Consider the following 19,667-nt stretch of genomic DNA (forward strand, 5'->3'; position numbering starts at 1 on the left):
AAAATAATATGCGCAGACTACACTTTGAAAGTATTAAAGTAAGGTAGGTACGAATATACCTACTTTACTTTAATACTTTTAAAGTGTAGTCAGTTTTTTCATCTTAAAACCGCTTATATAAGTGACGGTAGTTCAGTGTCTTTTTGGTTCTATTGTGCGTTAGGGAATAATACGTCTTTTATTTTATTTTTACATTGTGACAAACAATGTAATGCGCGCTTAAATGTCGTAACAAAAAAAAAGTTCCAAGCTTTTTAAAACGATGAAATTATTCCGAGAATTATTAAACGCCCAACTCGCAATCAAACATGTATGACTATGGTGTAGTAATAATAATAACGACACGCGGTACAACTAGGTACCTACTGTTCTTTATAGCTTGAATTATTAAAAATTAATATGAAAAACTGCCATGGCCGACTGATGTACGTGTCGTGCTTTATAAGCGACACGGGCAAAACACTTAACATCCATTAATGTGCAAGCAGAATGTTCCAGCAGGAGTAAAGGTTACTTCGGGCGATCGTCAAATCTCTAAAATTAAGAACATAATAATATTATAGTATAGTACATTAGTCTCGAAACAAATTTGATTTCTGTCATCATAACGCTGATTTAGGTAAAATATACTGACACCGTCTGTGTTTCGCGCAATAATTAGACAGCTGTTGTATTATATATATTATTTTTTGTAAAAGTAAATTCCCATTCGAAACGATATTATTCCAATCGATCATCACCGGAGTGTGTATTTGATGAAAATTCCCGTCAAAACTGTGACAACAAACTATAGCTGTTGCTGTTTTATATTCCATCTGGCGGTTTATGAAAATATTATATTATACTGATGTAAAAAAATAATCACAAACATGTCAAATCATTTTTAGAAATCAACGCTGTACACACCTTGAATTTAAATGCGATTTTATATTCGTATTTGCAATATCTAAAACCATCAAATCTTGTTTGTATTTTTTTTTTAGCTGAAAGATTAGTTTTACTATATATGTCAGAGAGGCAAAAGTAGCAGACACCAAAATCATTGCACATAGAAAATTATTATTATGTATTTACATGCGTGTAAAAAAAATTTAGCATTACCACAGCGTTAACCGTTGACGATTTTTTTCAAAAAAGTTTCTATTTTCTTGCGGTTGGATGTGTATTTTTGCAAAAAAAATACACACTGTTATTACTTCTATTCGGTCCCGAGTACTAGCAGGGAGATAGAGACGAGCTTCTCCGCCGTTAAATCAACCGTTAAGAAGAAAACGACCGAGGAACCAAAAAAATGAAATGAATTGTAATGTAAACATACATAAATGTGTAGAATAAAATATATAAGACAGCCGAGTTCGAGCATTGAGTTATCCCGGCTATCGAACATTGTTTGAATTCCCCGCAATGTAAAAGGAAAAAAAATTATTATCTTGTCACTGCGCAGCGCCACATTCCGCACTGTCGAAACGAATGTGTCTGCCGATGAATTATTTATTTTTGTTGCGTTAAACGTTAAATGCTACACAATATATTTCCAGGCCTGATACGTTCTGTCTGTTTCTATTATAAGAAATTGAAACTCCCAACGAAATTCTGATTTTGACAACCACACCACATATCTGTTGTTGAAGTTAGGATGCCCTGATACGATATTATTTTCACTGCATAAGTAATTAATATATTTTTTTTTAATCGGAAAACGACATATGCTTTATAGGTACAGCGCACGTTGCTAGGCTCGGTTCAAGTTTTCCAGTAGAATAAAAATACCATTATGTGTATAGGTATACATACACGAATAAACCCTGTTCGCAGTAGGCGTTTACGGTAGGCTGCACGTCTTCGGCCTTTACTCTATGTACCCTTTTGCTCGGCGTCGCCAACTTAAAGGCATCTTATAGTTTGTTCTTAAACCGACTTGTCTGCTTGTGACTGTGTGTGTGTGCTATTCTGCTCAACGAGTACGTGCGCGGCCATTAAGTATCCGGCCTTTGCTTTTGTTACTCTGCCAGTGATTTAATTATAACGCACGCCCGGCACCGTCTGGCCTTCAGTAATTCTGTTTGCCTAAACATTAAACGAAAACGTACATCGTATGTGAGGCATCATACTACGATCGCTCCGAACAAACAACAGTCGAGAGGGATAAATCAATTTGGGCCCAGTGCAAGTCCGTGTTTAGCGAAATAAGGTTTTTTCCTTGAAACACTAAGGAAAAATTCGCTATGCGTCACCACGTAGACTGCACAATACTCGTGCTTTGCCTTAAGTTAACTTGGAATGAACATAGAGCAAGTAAGATTCTATTATGGAACAATTCTAACGGATAAATTATTTGTAATTCCTATGGCTGTTCCTCAATTAACAGAATAAGAAGTAATATCTAATTGTCTTACTCGACCAAGAACCGTGTTCCTCTCACTGGATACGTCCATTTCTTGACGAGGCAACAACTAAATAAATCCAATTATTCGCAAAAATATGCTGATAACTTAGCAATTGTTAAGCATATTACTTGATAAGTTAATTGAAAGAAACAAGTTTTGCCCCATTTGTCGGCTACAAGACACATATTATCGTTATATAGTTGAAGTTCAACTTATTCCCCCTTAGACTAGTATTGAATTTGAGACAACTCCAAAGCTCTAATTTTCTCCTCAACTACCAAACAACTGTTCCAGTTATAAACATTTTCCCACGACTTGTAAGCGCCCATTGCAAGTTCGGTAACATAAATAAAAATTATTTCGGTACCCGCAACGAACCTTATCGCTACATTTTTTTTACCCTAAGCGAGATTAAAACCAGATAGCCGTGCATATATTTCACGAAAACGTCGACTCGAACATAATATAAAATATGCACGAACGTGTATATACGTTGGAGATTTTTTTTCAACCCGGATGTGCAAACTAAATTAAACGACTCCTTGGTCGTGATAAATTTACATTGGCCAGCATTAAATATTCACTGGCCACGGCTATACTTTTCCGACTGATTTCGCCAAACCCCTCGTCGCCACCACATTAATTCTTCACACCGCCATAGACGGCGGTCAGAATAGGCTAACAGAGATATATGTATTCCGGAAGAATCATTAATCTATCTCGGCGGAATACGTTTACAAAACCCATTTCGACTCTTTTCCACTCCTCCGTAAGAGTCAATCCTAAAAGCCGCATATAGAGTTAAAGCAGTCACCACCTTAGGTTTTACCGCATCGCACACCATTTTGATTTTTAAACTAAAATATGTGACACACACTCAAGCTGTTACAATAGAAAATACAACGATAGAGTTCAACGAGCTGTAAGATTTTGGTAGTTTACATTATTGTCAAGTGTTCGCGAAAAGTTCACAAAGAAGTCGACAGATGGTTTTTAAAATATTTTTTTCTAAAAATCCCCAAAAACATACAGACAACCGAGTTTATTCAACCGGTGCGGTGTTTACCTTAAGAGGATTCCAAAAGGGCTTCTAGAACTATTCAAGCTTAAATTTAGCTATAATATAATAATATGCGATGCGCTTATTCGAATGGAAGATGATTTTTATTCACTAACGTTTCTGGCTGGCCAAAACCCAGGGTTGGAAAATGATTTGGATAAATAAAAAAAACATCCATCGTTATTGTGAGCGTCGTCACAGTTATTAGCGAATCCCGATGGCAAACATTATTATACAATAAGGTTAATGGCATCCATTCGGTTATGAATTTTGCAAGAGCATACAGCTGTCGTGAGCTTTCGCAATGTGTCATGAATAAGGTTATAGGGATATCCAGAGGGATGCGAATCATTCGACCGTCTCCCGAACATAACGTATGTGCCTCGTGCGAGTGCATTCGTGCCGAGTGACACGTGTAATTGCTTCGATGAAGTATCAGGAGTGCGACGCCATAAAGGAAATCTACAGGCTCGGCTCCGTTACCGGTTAGATGAGCAATCCGTACACAATTTCCAGTCAGTGAGCTTTAAATGTACAATATGTGCCCTTTTGGCAAAACTATATTTTAATGTGATTACGATTAAACCGTGCGAGGGGCTAGATGATTATATTCCTACAATCCTACTAAGTATTTATTATTGGCATTTTACTGTACATGATGATATCCATACATCTTGAATTAAGATGAGCAGAATGCACAACGAGTCTTACATAGTTGAAGTATGAAATGCTGATGTTATTTAAGGATCAACGTGAACAATCTTGAGTGAACCTAGTGATTGTCATTTGATGTAATTATCAGTTATCATAGTTTTTCATCTATTATAAAGTAGCGCTGCGGATCTTGAACATCTTAACTCGTGACTTATAATATCGCAATCCCTTTGGCGTTAAACAAGTTGATCGTCTATAGCCAGTGTTGTGGTTAAAATATTCAAAGTTAGTTTCCTGTTTTGCTTACAGCCAAGTTAAATATGGTCGAAATTGGGTCAACCGCCGCAGCTAAGCTGAATCCTAATTAACACATAATATAGGGAGGGAGAGAGCTTACGAAATGGTCGGCCGCGGATGAGATGTAAATTAATACAATCGGGGCACCAAGCTTAAGACGACCGCTGTGCGCCCTCGGCTTTAGCAAATCGACCGGTACCGCAGTATAGACCAGGTTAGGTTGAATATAATTATTATTACCATCGCATAGACCAACGTTAACATGACGTTAGGGATAATGTCGGTCGTGAAAAATAATATGTAAAACTTCAACTTGTCTAAAAAATGTAAACACAAAGATCATCGAGATTACAGGCAATCCTTATTAGCAAGTTAATATCAAATCCATAAAAAAAATGCTTATCTTTAGACAACATATTAACCTATATTAGCTATTTAATTCGAACAAGATATCCGTATATACAATGAAGGTATCACGCTGGCAGGATACAGTTTACCGTCAAAGAACTTAGAAATAAAGGGACTCTCTTTGCCCATTTTTAGAACTTACATTAGGTCTAAACTCAAAAGCATAACAATGAAGTTTGGTAGGTTAGCTTTTGCTTTTTCTCGCGTTCTAATGAACAATTATTGTAAAAGAACGCTAACTTCATTCAGTAACTTTGCACACCATGTGGTCGACTAACCTCCGTTCGACTCGAGTATCAATAAGCGCGATATTACTTATTATTGAGGACCGTTAAAATGTGGTATAAAAAAAATATATCTATAAATATTTATATTTATATAGCACACTACCTGTAACGGAAAAATCTATACCCCGCAGTGGCTACTAGCAGTGACGGTGTTTAATAAACATAATTATTACAGCTGGCAACTGTTCATTTGCGCCACGGCCTCGTTTCTGCTTGTTAAGTATGCAAATCTTTTTTGTTTCTTTTATCATTGTTTCGAAAGGAAATTACATTCGACGTCGTTGCCCCTCGTTAAGGTGGCCGGCCGGTGTTCGACGACGTCTGTCTCTCAGTCTCCGTCTTCGACTCTCTCTCGTTCTCGTCATACTAACCGTCGTTTATACTTTATACATTTTCCCCTTTGCCAGCCGTTTTTAGTCTCGCACCTCACAAAAGAGAAACGAATCAAAAATCGATCGAGCTCGAGATATTTAATTTTGGCAACTGCCGTCTCCTCCGCCGCCGGCCGGTGTTTGCTGCTACCTCTCCCCTACTCCGCCCAACACAGTCCAGAAAACATTTGACTCGTTACGAATCCTATTCAACCTACGCATAAAAAAAAATCCAAACGCCGGACACAATAATTTCGTCAGACTTTGGACGCACGCTGTGAAGTAATATTTTTTATAAAGTGAACCGAAAATCCAATAAAAAAAAAATATATAATAATAATAAAAAACACTAAAAAATTATAGAGAGATATAATAGCACCAATCTCGTCATCCCTCTCGTCTATTTGATTACGGCAATTTTTTTTTTAACAAAGAGCTACGAAAATAAAAAACAATATAGATTAAATATATTTTATTAGATATATGTAGTCACGATGGTCGAGACAAAAATGTATTGATAAACTTTTATTGTCGTGTCGAGACTACCGAGAGAAACGTTATTTTTGAAAAGACAACAACGACAATAAGCTCATCTTGATTTGTTTGCTTTTTGGTTGTTCGACTTTGTGGTCGAGTAGTTCACGGCGTCTCGGCCAAATCTGTTTTATCAACTTGACTTTTGTACGATAATAAAAAAATACCGCTCTGAATAGTCCGATGTCGTTATTTATTATCTTTATCTTTGTTATCAAAAAAAAAAAGTCCTTGGACCATAACGTTTTGTTTTTTTACAAAAATAGCTAAATATTTCTTGTACGGTGTACCTACTGCAAAATTATTATCTCCCGGACAGAGATAACGTTAATTAGAAATGTATACTTTAAATTAATAATTATAATTTACGGTATTAATTTTACTTGAATACTGGCGTTTTGAAAATATTCCTTTGTTAGCGTTACAAAAAAAAAAACCAGATGGAGTTTATACTGGACGGCTTAATTCAATTTTTTGAAACACCGTGTAATTAGTACATAAACCGTTTGTTTGTTTTAAATAAAAATGTTTTTTTCTTTTAAATAGTTAACGATTATTTAAAACAAAGCGAATGAGATTTGTGTAGCCAATAAACATTCATCCCAAACACTGCACTGAATAAAACTGATATTTTCTAAATATTGTTGGTGAAGTTTGGTGAAAAGTATTATAACATTTTAATTTATAATATCTGAGTTATAATTAAAAAAATGCGTAATTAAAATTTGAGAAACATAAGGTAATAATATTGAAAAGAAAATATTATTACTATTAAATGAAATAATAGTAAAAAAGTATATTTTTCCACATATGTTTAGTGTCATTACTGCAAATTGCAATGTGCAGACTGCAGAATATTAATAACGCGTCAGTTCAAATATTTGTAATAGCACACAAATATATATTATTGAAATATTATAGTATATAGTTATTAAATTATTGGTGAATAATTTTAAACGGTTGAGTTTGGAACGTGTGTACATTGTGTTTAACACGGTACTTGTTATTTTTAGTATAACATTCTTATTATAGTATATTATTACATATTGTATACATGAAGAGGTCAGGTACCTACGTGCGGTCATAAAACTAAACGACTTCGTTTTATAACGAATTACTACACCGTTATCCACACTCAATTTGAATTAAACGACTGGTAATAATAATGTGCAATAACATAAAAGGTGCATAAAATATGATAAAATGCTTGAAACGACTATTCTTATTACTCTAATGACAGATAAGAGTGAAAAATAAACACACACACCGCAGATTGCTTATAATAAGTCCGGTCGTGGGTCAGTGGCGTATTTACAGGAGAGGGGGGGGGGGTGGATTTTACTTTAATTGACCGGACTTAATTTAGAGATCAGCTTTAGAGCATCTTAAGTCACTCATTAAGGCTACATCGACAGTATGGACAAACACTGTCTGTACATTATGCTTGATTAAATACAAGCTGAACATGTGGGGACACATCCGAAGATGTGGGAAAACTAATAAAAACTTTCATAAAATTAGCATAGGTTTTTAATAATAATGATTATTTATAATATAATGAAAAAGCGATAGGTTCAGCCAGCAACAGTATACTATATAGAGTCTATAGTCGTCTACTTGCATTCAATCCATACTAATAAGACATGAACATTTTTAATTTAACACATAATGAGAGCATGCAGCTTGAACAGGCATTGCTTATAAATGCGTATTGAATAAATTACACTTAGAAAAAAAGGGTTGTAGAAAATAATAAACATTTCTCACAAGATAGTCTACCGTTGGTTCTAAGCACGAATCGGGTTGCACGTACATATGTTGTATATATTTTAACGGTACTGGGTTTGCGCATCTTCAAAAAAAAACATCTGGGTCCAAGCGAGTTATTTCTTGTTTAAGTTTTTATTTTTCTTCGCATAAAAGGCAAAACGTCTACGAGATTTATAACGACTTCCGGTATCCAACATTATATTTGTACACAGTTTTTCTTTTTAAGACGTGAAATAGACGTTTTGTGAGTAAAGTTCATGTATGATACTATTTGAAAAAAAAAGAACAAATATAAGACCTTAAAATATTCCACAGGCAAAGATAAACAGATAGCCAGACAGGTGGTCCTAATTCAATTTAACCGAAAAATATTTGGTTATCCTTCACACGTGCCAAAACCATTTTTGTTTTTGTAATGCAAAAAATACTTTTTTGGTACTTAATATACATTGTTGGCACGTTTAAAAGTATACCGTAATAATGACACATAAAGGTGTAACAATATGGAATCAAATTTACCAGAATTTACTAACTTACTTTCAAAAAACTCGTAAATTAGCTCTTTATTAGAGCTTTTTCAGTTATTATAAAATAATAGAAATATACTTTGATCATTGAAAAAAGTTTAAAGTTTACTTATTATTTCAATTCAGTAATATTTCAATAATAAATGAAAATTAGGTCTGAATAATAATCAACAATTTTTATAAAACAAAATGAAATATTAACAACAACAAATCTGAAAAAAAGTAAAAAGTTATGCCGAAACCAGGGATCGAACCAGGGACCTTTAGATCTTCAGTCTAACGCTCTCCCAACTGAGCTATTTCGGCTAGATGAAAGTCGAGATAATTTTTACCATATTTAGTCAAAAATGAGTTTACAAAAACACCAAAATAGGTTTAATAATGCATAGACGTTGGGGGGGGGGGTTATACCCCCCCTTTTTTCTCAACATTTTCTTTGATTATATGTATAGTTATTAGTTACCAACAACGAATGTATACTAGTTGTAAGTATATTATACTATTGTATGTTATTTGTGTTATATAAATTTAAATTAAATAGGGCATTTTTTAAAAAATATTTTTTTAAATCGTGTATTTTAAAACTTATTACTGATTCATTAATAGGTATCGAAATATATTTTAGGATTTGAATTTAAATACTGCTATTTATTTTAGAAAATTGAGTTTTGTATCAATCTAATATTTACCTAGGTATATCTTATTTCTACATAAACATGACCATTGACGTTATCAAGTTAATACATATTAAAATTGTATTTAAAAAAATGTTTACAATTAAATATCTACATAATTTTAGTGGGAACTGGCAACCGTTTAACTGCAGAACTGTCTTAATGGGATTTTTGATTAAGAGAATTCATATTGTTATTAAGTATAAAAGATGATCGTCACGATACCGTCTATGGGTTCTCGAGTATATTCGGAAGTATATCAGAAGTACTTTTATAAGTACTTCTGAAAATAGTTATAAATAGTTAATAGGAACCGCAGACGGCAGACTTGAACACTAATACAAAAACATAATATTGTTGATAATTTTATAACTTTTACCGTCTGGGTTCCACGTTGAAGTACCTACACTTAAGATGATATCAAAATATATTATAACGGTATGGCCGGTAGATTAAGGGAGTTTTTTTTTAAAGGGAAAGGTCGTTTTTTTCATAACGCGCTCAACACACTCGGTGGTTCCGCATGACTGCAAGTCATATTTTCTATTGTACCTATAAAAACCCTATTTTCTGCCATAAAAATCCAGAGGGCGAGAAATATTTTATTCTCTTTATAAACCTTTAACCATCAGCGGCGACCGTTTTAATCAATGTGAGTACACAATGTCACGCAAACACACACACACGGTTAACTGGAAAAAGGGGAAAATTCAAAAGGAACCTTTGCAAGAGTCACGTCGGCATGGTATTTTTCAGCAGATGAAAAACTCTATTCGGTAAACGCGACGGCTGGCGGCCAAAGATGATGTGCCCTTTGGCCCTAAGCGTTAGATGCTGGGCGAACCCCCCAATAAAAATAAAAAGTAAATAAATAAATACGTATATATATGTGTGAAAAATTCCATAGGTTTATTTTCCGTGCGGCCCTCGGGGAGATCTTTTTTTTCTATTACTATTACTGCTATTATTGTTATTTTTTTGCCCACACAATAATGGGGACGATCCGGGCTAAAAGTTAACGGTGGTGGTGCCGCGGACGTTTTGCTTTTGAACCGTGGTCCGTGCACGGCAGTAAGACCCCTTGAACTTCTTCGCCGGAAACGCGTACACGAGAACGTAAAAAAACTCGTGGCGCTTAAAGTGCTGTTTGGGAAAAAGTAGGAAAATCCTAACACGACCGGAGATGAAACCCTTAAATTTTCCAGGACGCCGTGACACTTTGGTCTCGAAAACTTTTTAAAAAACATCTTTTCTGCCGAAAAACACTTATCGACACTCGAGTGTTTACATGTGTCGCAGAACTGGGAATAAAAGAACTGTTTATGGCGACACGTGTGCGCCTAAACGCTTAGTCAAACAACCCAAAACGTCATTACGTTTTTGTTGTTGTAAACAAAAACTATGTATTTACATTATTATACCTATACATATTGTATAGTGCCTACAATTCCTAGGTATAAATTCCCGTTTATAATTTAAAACTTTATGTATGTTTATGTTTACACGACTTATGCGGATATTTCAAGTGATGTTTGAATATTTTAAAATTCAACGTAAGCATACAAAATACTGTATCCGAGTGCTGGCAGTTGTTATATAATAATATATCAGGCGGTATTTGACAGCGAAATTACTATTTAGGATTGAATGACCTATTATGAATTTTGTTTTCAACGGTTTCAGGTGTATCCACACGTCTTCAGCCGTTTGTTACACTAAAATCAGTGAACAACATCAACTTGATAGTTGGTAGGTCTGTCTCCGACTGATGTGACTACAATATTACACTTTTCGACTAGCTCAGCTGAAGATGGACTCGGCGATCAAAACTAAACGGGAAACAGAACACGCGAGTACGTTTGCAAATATCACAAATGGTTAAATTCTACATTGGTTTGTATAAAGTTTGCATTGTACATCAAATACCGCGCGTGTCTGGTTGTGTTTGTTTATTAAACTAATAATTACTACAATGTAACAATGCTGTTTCCAGTGAACTCTATACGATAATAATACACTATACTTAATAATTAATATACTATTACAATAATTCGATTTATCGACTATAATATTATACAGCGTATCCGTGCATTTCTCTCTCTCTAGCTCTAATTCTATTGGGTATATTTCTCAAATGTATTGTTGAATAATATTAAGCAAAAATATAATTAACAAAAAAAATTATTATAATGATTTAAATTTTCAAACGGCCGCCCGGGTCCGGAGACAAAGGAACACGGTACGCGTTTATCACATTATATTTTAATACCGGAAAAACGTTTTTTGTTCAGGCAATTCAAAATAACGCTGGACTACGAAACAAAAAGAAATATACACGTATATATGTATATATATTTATAACAAAAGTTATGGGGCCGTTTCTCATTGAATAACCAAAGTTAGCGTAACGCGCACCGGGATAAGTGTGGTGGAATGATATATGGCGCTGTATTTTGTTAAGGAAACAAACGGAACTACTTTCGCAAATCCGATAAAAGCCGTTAGCCGAAAAAACAAAATGTAACTTATAGCGGTCATCGTTGCCGCTTCTCAGCGCTAGCCCGGGCCTAGACGGCATAATAAATATATTAAATTTATTTAAAGCGATAAGCTCCGCCAAACATATATTATTACGTGTGCGCCATCCCGCCGAATCGGTTGTTGAATGTTATAATATTATAATGTACACTGTTGTATCGGTATCGGTCGAATGTATATATACACATGAGTAATATATTTACATATTATTATTTTACCATAATAATGTTATGCGATTAATCTAAAAAGTTTTTATTAAACGGCCGGAGAGCGGAATCCGATGAAAACGATTTACATGTTTTATAAAATGGTTATATTATTATTGCTTGTGTGTACACGATGATATTATTGTATACAAACAAATCAAATTCGTGTTCCAAAAAAAACCTCTTAAACTGCAAAAAAAAAAAATTAGAAAAATATATAACGCATTCGTTTTAACTTTAATATATGTGATATAAATGTATGTTTACTTTAAAAACTGACGACGGAACAACTTTAAACCAGGCGATTAAATGTGGCCAAAGCCCAAATAGTAATACTAGTTGCACTTTCTATTAACAAAAATAACAGTTATATAAAAAAACTACTTTAATGTCAATATTATGTATTTCATAGTTTCTTACTTTTTAAAATAATATTAGACACACTCGGTATGTTTTGCAACCAACTTTATTTTATAACTAAAACATTTATCATGCCAACCGTCATTGACAGTTAAAAACTACCTAATTGGTGCGTCGCGATCACGGCTCTTATCGAGGTCTCTGCGGTGATAACTAATAAGGACTATGTGATAACGCCGAGGCACACAAAAATAAAATTAAACTAAATGCATAGGTTACCGTTTTTCACCAGAGCGAGTTCATCCATGGATCGTCGCACTGAAATAAAAAAATGCAAATGCAAAACGAAGCATTTAGTAAAATATGCCAAAATCACTGCAGAGATGTTAGTAATAAGTTTATGCTTCGTTTTGTTCGCCTTGTCCAGCACGATTGGGGTTGGCCACTCTATGCCAGGGTCTCGATCCAACGGCATTTCTGTATTTACTATACAGTCTACATGTACTCACCTCCCATCGATAACCTCCACTTGTCACGCCATCCGTCGTTTTATTTTATTTTCTCTCTCGTATAGGTAACGCAATAATCATTATAATATAGTAGTTGAAATTTATATATAATATAATTATAATAATAATTCAACCGAATTCATTAAAGAACAGTAAAATGTGGAAATGACAATTGTTTAGGTATAGGTCGTCAATGCAACAGCGTAAACGCTTACTGAGAAATTCTAAGACATTTACGCATGGGAAATCGGAGAACAATCAAGATAACCACGAGAATGCCTACAACACAAAACATAGTGAGCATGTTCATGATACCGCAGTAATTGTTAGAGCCATTTTGTGTCATAACTTAGAATATAAGCTACCAAATTTAAGAATATTATAATCGTCGTTGCTACACAAGTAGTCAGTATGCTATTCAAACACGGTATCAAACAATAGGATCAGGATGTATAGGCTATCTATAGCTACAGTACTTTTGTTAGATTTAATAGAATTAAATTTAATAGAAAAATACGTTGAAACTATGAATTCGAACGTACACATTCAACTCATCACGTCAGCTGAATTGTCTCGTGCAAGAAGAGCATCAGTTTACCGAAATATATTTTGTGAAAAAAAAATCAAAGGATTAAATTACCTTTTCGCATGAAATACAAAAACGAGTATCAGCTTTCTAGTGTAATGCTGTTATGCGTATAATGTCCTTTTTTCTCTCAGCATCTAGAAACCGCCAAAATATGAAAATGATAAATAATTTACTAGCACACTACTCTTCTTGCGTGGGATCATTCAATTAGTTTTCGTTTTATTTCACAAAAGTGATCTCGCTTAACCTAATCCAGTCTATTTACACTTCTCATATCTACTCTATCGCATTCATTGAAACCATTTCGAAAAGGTACTACCTACTCATCACTGTACCTACTCTACTTGTATTCGTATCGACAGTCTCGTTTCTGTTAGATTCCTAGATACTAGCTAGCTGCTAACCGAAGACGGGCTTTTCAAATCAAAGAGGAGTCGGCGTGCGGCCAAACCCGAATGGAGTTTGGCCGCAAAAAAGGACGACCGCGGACAGTGTCAAAGGGCGGTGCACAGAGATAACAATTTCGTTATGCCGGTCGTTTCGACGGACGTGACCGGACTGCGTTTGCCGACAAAACCCGAGTCCAACAGAAAAGCGGTGTGGCTGGCTGCTGCAAAGAATCAAAAGGTCTCTCGTCGAACGACCAAGCAAAACGGTCATCCGCCGTGCCGGCAGAGGAGAGAAACGCGTGGGGACAAACCGAAGGGATGGCGAAAAAAAAACTCCGCATGAATATGTACACGTCATACGCGGGGTGTACATTATTATTATAATTATTAAATTACATAAGTGTTGTATGTATTGTGTGCTGGTGTACACAGCGAGAAGCGAACGTCTGCCGCCCGCGCAACTGTGTACAGCGTTTTCCGCACCCTTGCCAAAGGCGGCGAAACGTTCTAATTACATGTATCGTATCGCTGACGGGGATAGACGAGTGGCCCGCGGGAGCAAGTCTGCGGGGGCGGGAAGACGACCGAAGGGGCAGCCTATATAATATAATAATTTAATACGTATGTTTGTACAGTGATTTACCGAGCAGACCGCCTTCACCCTCGATACCAGTTGTAATTATAATAAGCGCAAGGTCTTATGTGTACACACACGCCACGAGAACGCATAACTACACCGAAAACCTTGACGGAGGCTCGTTCCCATCCGTCCCTTGGCTTTCGTTAGTATTCCCATAAATTAAACCATAATTATTATTATTATTCCAACCCGACGGTAACAAGGCGACGCGTTGTAAACGTAGACAACGAACTTATCATCATACGGAATTGCGTATAGGTAGGTGTTATTGTTTTTTAGGATTTTTTTTTTTAACGCCATTTGTATGTTTCTTGACGAAAAGTTGTTAATACTTTTTGATTTCATTGTATTTTTAATGTTCATAAGAAGTACAATAATTATAATTCAGGAGTGAACTGCAATAAATTAATGCATCCAAGTGTTTGCAAAAGTCGAATGCAAACATTTCAATTCAGCAGTAAATCGGCACCTGCACGTTCTGAAGATTGACGGTTTAATTGGGTCTGAAACGTCTGCGCGGACTGAATACGTGGACACATTAAAAAGAAAGTTTATTACTAAACAATTTTAATGCAACGCAAACGATGTGACTAACAGTTGTAAATCCGAGAAACTTCAACACATTTATTAATAATTTAATTATAAAAAAAAAACCATCCAATAAAATTACAAATTTACACGTGTTGAAGATAAGTGATTTATTTTAAACAACAAACGAAAAAAAAATTACTAAAGATTCAACAACCGTATTTGTGTTTTAAATAGAACTGTAACCGTAATAATAATCGTTTAAAATTTAGAGCTTGTAATTTTAGACTTTTTTGTTTAGTTCTCTTTTATATTTTTATTTTTATTTTAAACACAAATGTTAAGAGCTCGAATGTCGACACGATAAAAATCTGAACAGGATACATTAAATCGGTTAGAGGAAATTGTTTTTTTTTATTATTATTTGATTTTCCGTATATAGTTCCAACCACATTGTATTTTCTATAGTGAAATGTCAAGCATACTTGTAGTTTTCACATAATTATTATTTAAAGTTACTGCATAGAAAATTCTTTATATTTTTTTTTTGTTGCTATTCGATTAATCTTATTTCATACAAGATAATTTAATTTACTTTGGTATAATATAACACATAAAATACGGGCATGCTGCAATAAGCACGGGTGCAGTGATAAACATTTTTTTTTTCAATTTACCGCAAGACGGCGGCACACTTGAGTAAACAAACACCTAATACCAGCGCAATGGCGGCAGACAATCGTTTTTCCATTTAACAGAATAAACACCGTTATCGGGTCGTTTCTACTGAAATAATTATTTAAGTAAACAACGGTCCGCTTGTCAATTTTATTACTCACAGGCTTATACGTATATATATAATACATACATACTTAAGAATGAAAAAAATATATATACATCAACATCTGCGACCCACTTAAATAGACACGTCACAGATTCTTAATCTTCGAAACCATAATGGAAATGGGGAATAATTATTTAAACCGAATTCTTCGACTTAATGTCACATTGTCAGCAACAAATACAAATACTCTACATAAATTGTCTAGTTGAGTAATACTTGAGTATTTCGTCGAAAAGTAATTTAAAAAAGAAATCCTATTATGTACATATTTGTCATCTACAGGTACATCATAATATACAAGGTACGGTTGTGCAATGAGAGGAGACATACTTGAGAAAGCAAAATTGAAACAGCTCATCTATACACCGCAAAACGACGAGATATACTCAGGGACCAGGATGATAATGTTTCAAACAAAGTTCATATTAAACATTTTCATTATATAGTTAGTTACATCGAGATGAGTAAGTAACCGTGGTTATGGCCAGATTAGAGCAACTTTTTTTTTCCATTTCAGAACATAATAATTTGTTACTCGCTTATAAGTCCGCATCTGGCGAATACTTGTGTAAGCAATATAAGCATCCGTTTATTGTATGTAATTCGACTGTTGTTTCCTGTGTGTGTGTGTGTGTGTTAGGCAAAACAGCCAATGAAGCTGTTGTTAAATGTGGACAACACTGGCACTCGGTCGACATTCCCAACAGATGTTCGGTAAGTGTTGTTGTAAACACAAAATTATTGTACAGCAGTTATATTTATTTTATAATATTTTATTATTGTTTTTGGGAGCGCAAACATTCTGCTTTCAGACAACGCGGCAGCTGGCATAGAGTCAGTTGATAAAAGTAGTAATTACAGAACCGTGTAAAAGTCCACCACCGTATGTATTGTATGCGAGTGCTGCATAGTCAAAACACACGGTTTTGGTAAAAAGGACAAATAAGAAGAACGTTGAAAATATATAATACGGGTTAGGACCGTAAACCGTATCACAATAATATAATAATATTGTCGCTGTGAGCTTAAGTGGAGACTTGGAAATAAATAAATCGACAAGCCGTTTGACTTGGAATAAACTACATAATTATATTACTATGGACTATACTTATGTATACTAAATATATACAGAAGACGACAATAACGGGCAGATACAAAGTATATAGTAGCAAGATGATTTGACCGGCAAGTTTATCCTGCGGGAGGATTCAGGATATTGTTTTTTCATTATACCTCAAGGTTCGTCCGGGAATACATCTATAATGAATTCTTTTCGGTTTACGACAGCTGACAAATAATCGTACAACGCTCCTCACATGTATCCATACACGCCCACAACAAAATATGTATATATACATACATAAAATAATGTAGTATAAATTATACCGACACACACACTCGACTGCGGTAAGGCGTTTTGTTATATTCGGCGGAAACCACCAAAACATATTTGCTTTTCATTATCAATTTAAGGCCCGGGGAGTCCTACAACACCCAATTAGGTTCAAGGTTGTATTGTGCGAGTTCGTACGAGTCCGGTGTGAAAATAACAAAGACTTTCACGCGTTTACTTTAATATGTTGTTATTTCCTGTGTAAATAAACATTTTATAAAGGCGTTCAGTGTAGAGTTGGAAGTGTGAGCACAGCGTATGTGTGTGTTATTGCGGCGAGAATCTAAACGAGAGGAAAACATGTTTTGAAATACATTAATTTTACTAGTATCTTATCAAACAAAATATGTTGGTCACTTAAAAAAAAAAATGAATAATTTTATTGTTTACCTATAATATTATATTGTATTTCCGAAGTAAAAATGTTGCCATCGTTTTAAAAATATTTATTATTTTTAAAGTTGTTAAAAAACATTTATACATGGGTAACCCATTGTATTTTAATAAAATATTACTAACAGTAAAAATCACTGTAATCACAATTAAAATAATTAAGTTTAAAAAATAACAACAAATTATTTTTTTAAGAAAAAAAATAATACTTACAATAATTATTATTAAATTTAATTTTTATGTATTCTATATTTATTTCAATATATTTTAATAACAGGTAATCACCTGTTAATAGGTACCTATGCAGTTTAAAAAAAAGTACAGATTTTGTAAACTTTCTTTAACTGATTGTTATGTGTACTTTATTGTCAAGCATATTTTGAGAATTGAATAACCTCTAAAAAAATATGTTTTAATTAATTTACATTTAATATGACATGGATTAGTCGGGTCTAATTGAAATATTTTTATAAAATATTATGATCTTGCGATTTTCTCAACTCTTAATAGAAACTAAACTTGTAGTTAATGAACGAGTGAGTTTCTAAACGTTAACGTAAGTTATGCGTTTAATCGTTTTACACCAAATAATGGCTTTTCTACGGTAACACAAAATACCTAAGCAATAATGGCATCGATAAATGAACCGAGTTACAACAATATGAAACGACAAAGTTGCTTAGGATTTTTTTAAATTTCTTTTCTCGCGAGTAACTAAACTTATACTGGTCAATTGTCGTCGGTTAATTCGTAAGACAGTGCAATTTCTTCCAAACCTTTATTAAAAAAAAAAAAAAAATCATACTTTATATTTTCGCATTGAAATCGATTTCGTCGAGCAGCACTCGGTAGTGTACGCTTACACAGACCGGTAACTGTACACCGGCGAACAAGTACGGGCTCTTGTACAGGAAATATTACACGGGGTGGTGTTATTTATGTGGGACATTATTGGATTCGGCTTAAGAGATTTCTTCGGCACCGGCTCGAGGTCGCATCCACAAGAAGAGTGGAGTATAATACTATGTAAGCGATACCGGCAGAGGTGGAAGGGGGAGGAGAACCCCCCCCCCCGAACAAAACAAAATGAAGGAAACGGTTTTTTTTTTTACATTTTTTTCCCGCCCTTTGTTTGTTTTTTAACAGCTGTCGGCGTTCTCAAATCGTTTTCATAACGACGGATATACCGACACCTAACCTCGCCGGACCCAGAGCTTAATGGCGAAATACTTTGTTGATTTATCCGATGTTTTTCTACGGCCGACACGACACGCAACGCGGGCTATGGTGTTTTCGAGTTTATTATTTTTACCCCGAGCGGGTCTCGTTAACATATTTTTACTGTTATTATTATTCTTTCGACGGCCGGCTCCCGTGTCTACCGTGGACTACAACTTCCTTGCACAAAATCGTGGAAAAACCCCGAAACCCAAACTAGTCATGGATGCACCGGGGGTTGGTGGTAGGAAAAAAGTAGGTACACAGAGAGAACGAAAAGTATTAAACACGGTCGTAACGAGACCGAAAACACGACCCCGTGTATTCGAAACTCATTATAAACACATTAGCGTGTGCCCGGGACCTATACAAGCCTTGTGTGTAACCCGCGGTGGTGGGCGAACGTGGGCCCCGGAGAGGTAAAAAAAAAAAAAAAAAATACACACACACTGAAATTACATAAATTACGACCGTTACAGATAATATATGTACGACTCGGCAATAAAGGCCCGGCAAAACGAGATAAACGCATCCTCCAATAAAGCAATTTGTCGTCCGCCACCGCCGCGGAACGTACCGGCATTTCAGTGCATTAAAAAACGCCGATAAACACTCGGATTCCGCCGGGTTTGTCATTGTATACAGGGTGTGTTCGAACCTACCAATTGACGGGTATCGCCGTTTTCACTCGTCAAACGTCGGATTAAACGCTAAAAAACCAACCGCATCGAAGTTAAAAATATATTGAATACACATGCCCAAAAACAAAAATTACAATAATATATTATGCTACACGCGCTTGTGCATAAGAAACATTTAAATTCCCATTGCGTACTTGTAAAGTTTACAAAACCAAAAAAAAAATAAAAAATAAAGAAAAGAAACGTGCATGAACGGGAGCGACTGTTGTTGACGCGAAAAATGCGTTTCCACTTCGACTATTATGGCTACCGTCTTACAAGACCCATTTTTCGCACGCTATTATTTGATGGGAAATTCGGAAAATCCTAAATTAAAACCGTCTTGTCGGGTCTTTATTTAATTTACAGGGCCCGAGCAATTTCAATTATGCCGAGCCAAATTAAATATTA

At 34.9% G+C, this 19,667-nt stretch overlaps 1 protein-coding gene and 1 non-coding gene across 6 annotated transcripts in view; both read right to left on the reverse strand.

Annotated features, from left to right (window-relative positions):
* LOC126840903 (disintegrin and metalloproteinase domain-containing protein 11) overlaps positions 1-19,667 on the reverse strand; it is a 200,482-nt gene that overhangs the window by 79,449 nt on the left and 101,366 nt on the right. The window lies entirely within an intron of this gene.
* On the reverse strand, positions 8,529-8,601 carry Trnaf-gaa (transfer RNA phenylalanine (anticodon GAA)). The gene has a single exon. It is a non-coding gene; the product is annotated as a tRNA-Phe (tRNA).

The sequence above is a fragment of the Adelges cooleyi genome, unplaced genomic scaffold (genome assembly GCF_023614345.1).
Source record: "Adelges cooleyi isolate 19-005CV unplaced genomic scaffold, UGA_ACOO_1.1 ACOO_flye_CR_arks_rails_tigmint_CR_PRNA_376, whole genome shotgun sequence".
NCBI classification, from domain to species: domain Eukaryota; kingdom Metazoa; phylum Arthropoda; class Insecta; order Hemiptera; family Adelgidae; genus Adelges; species Adelges cooleyi.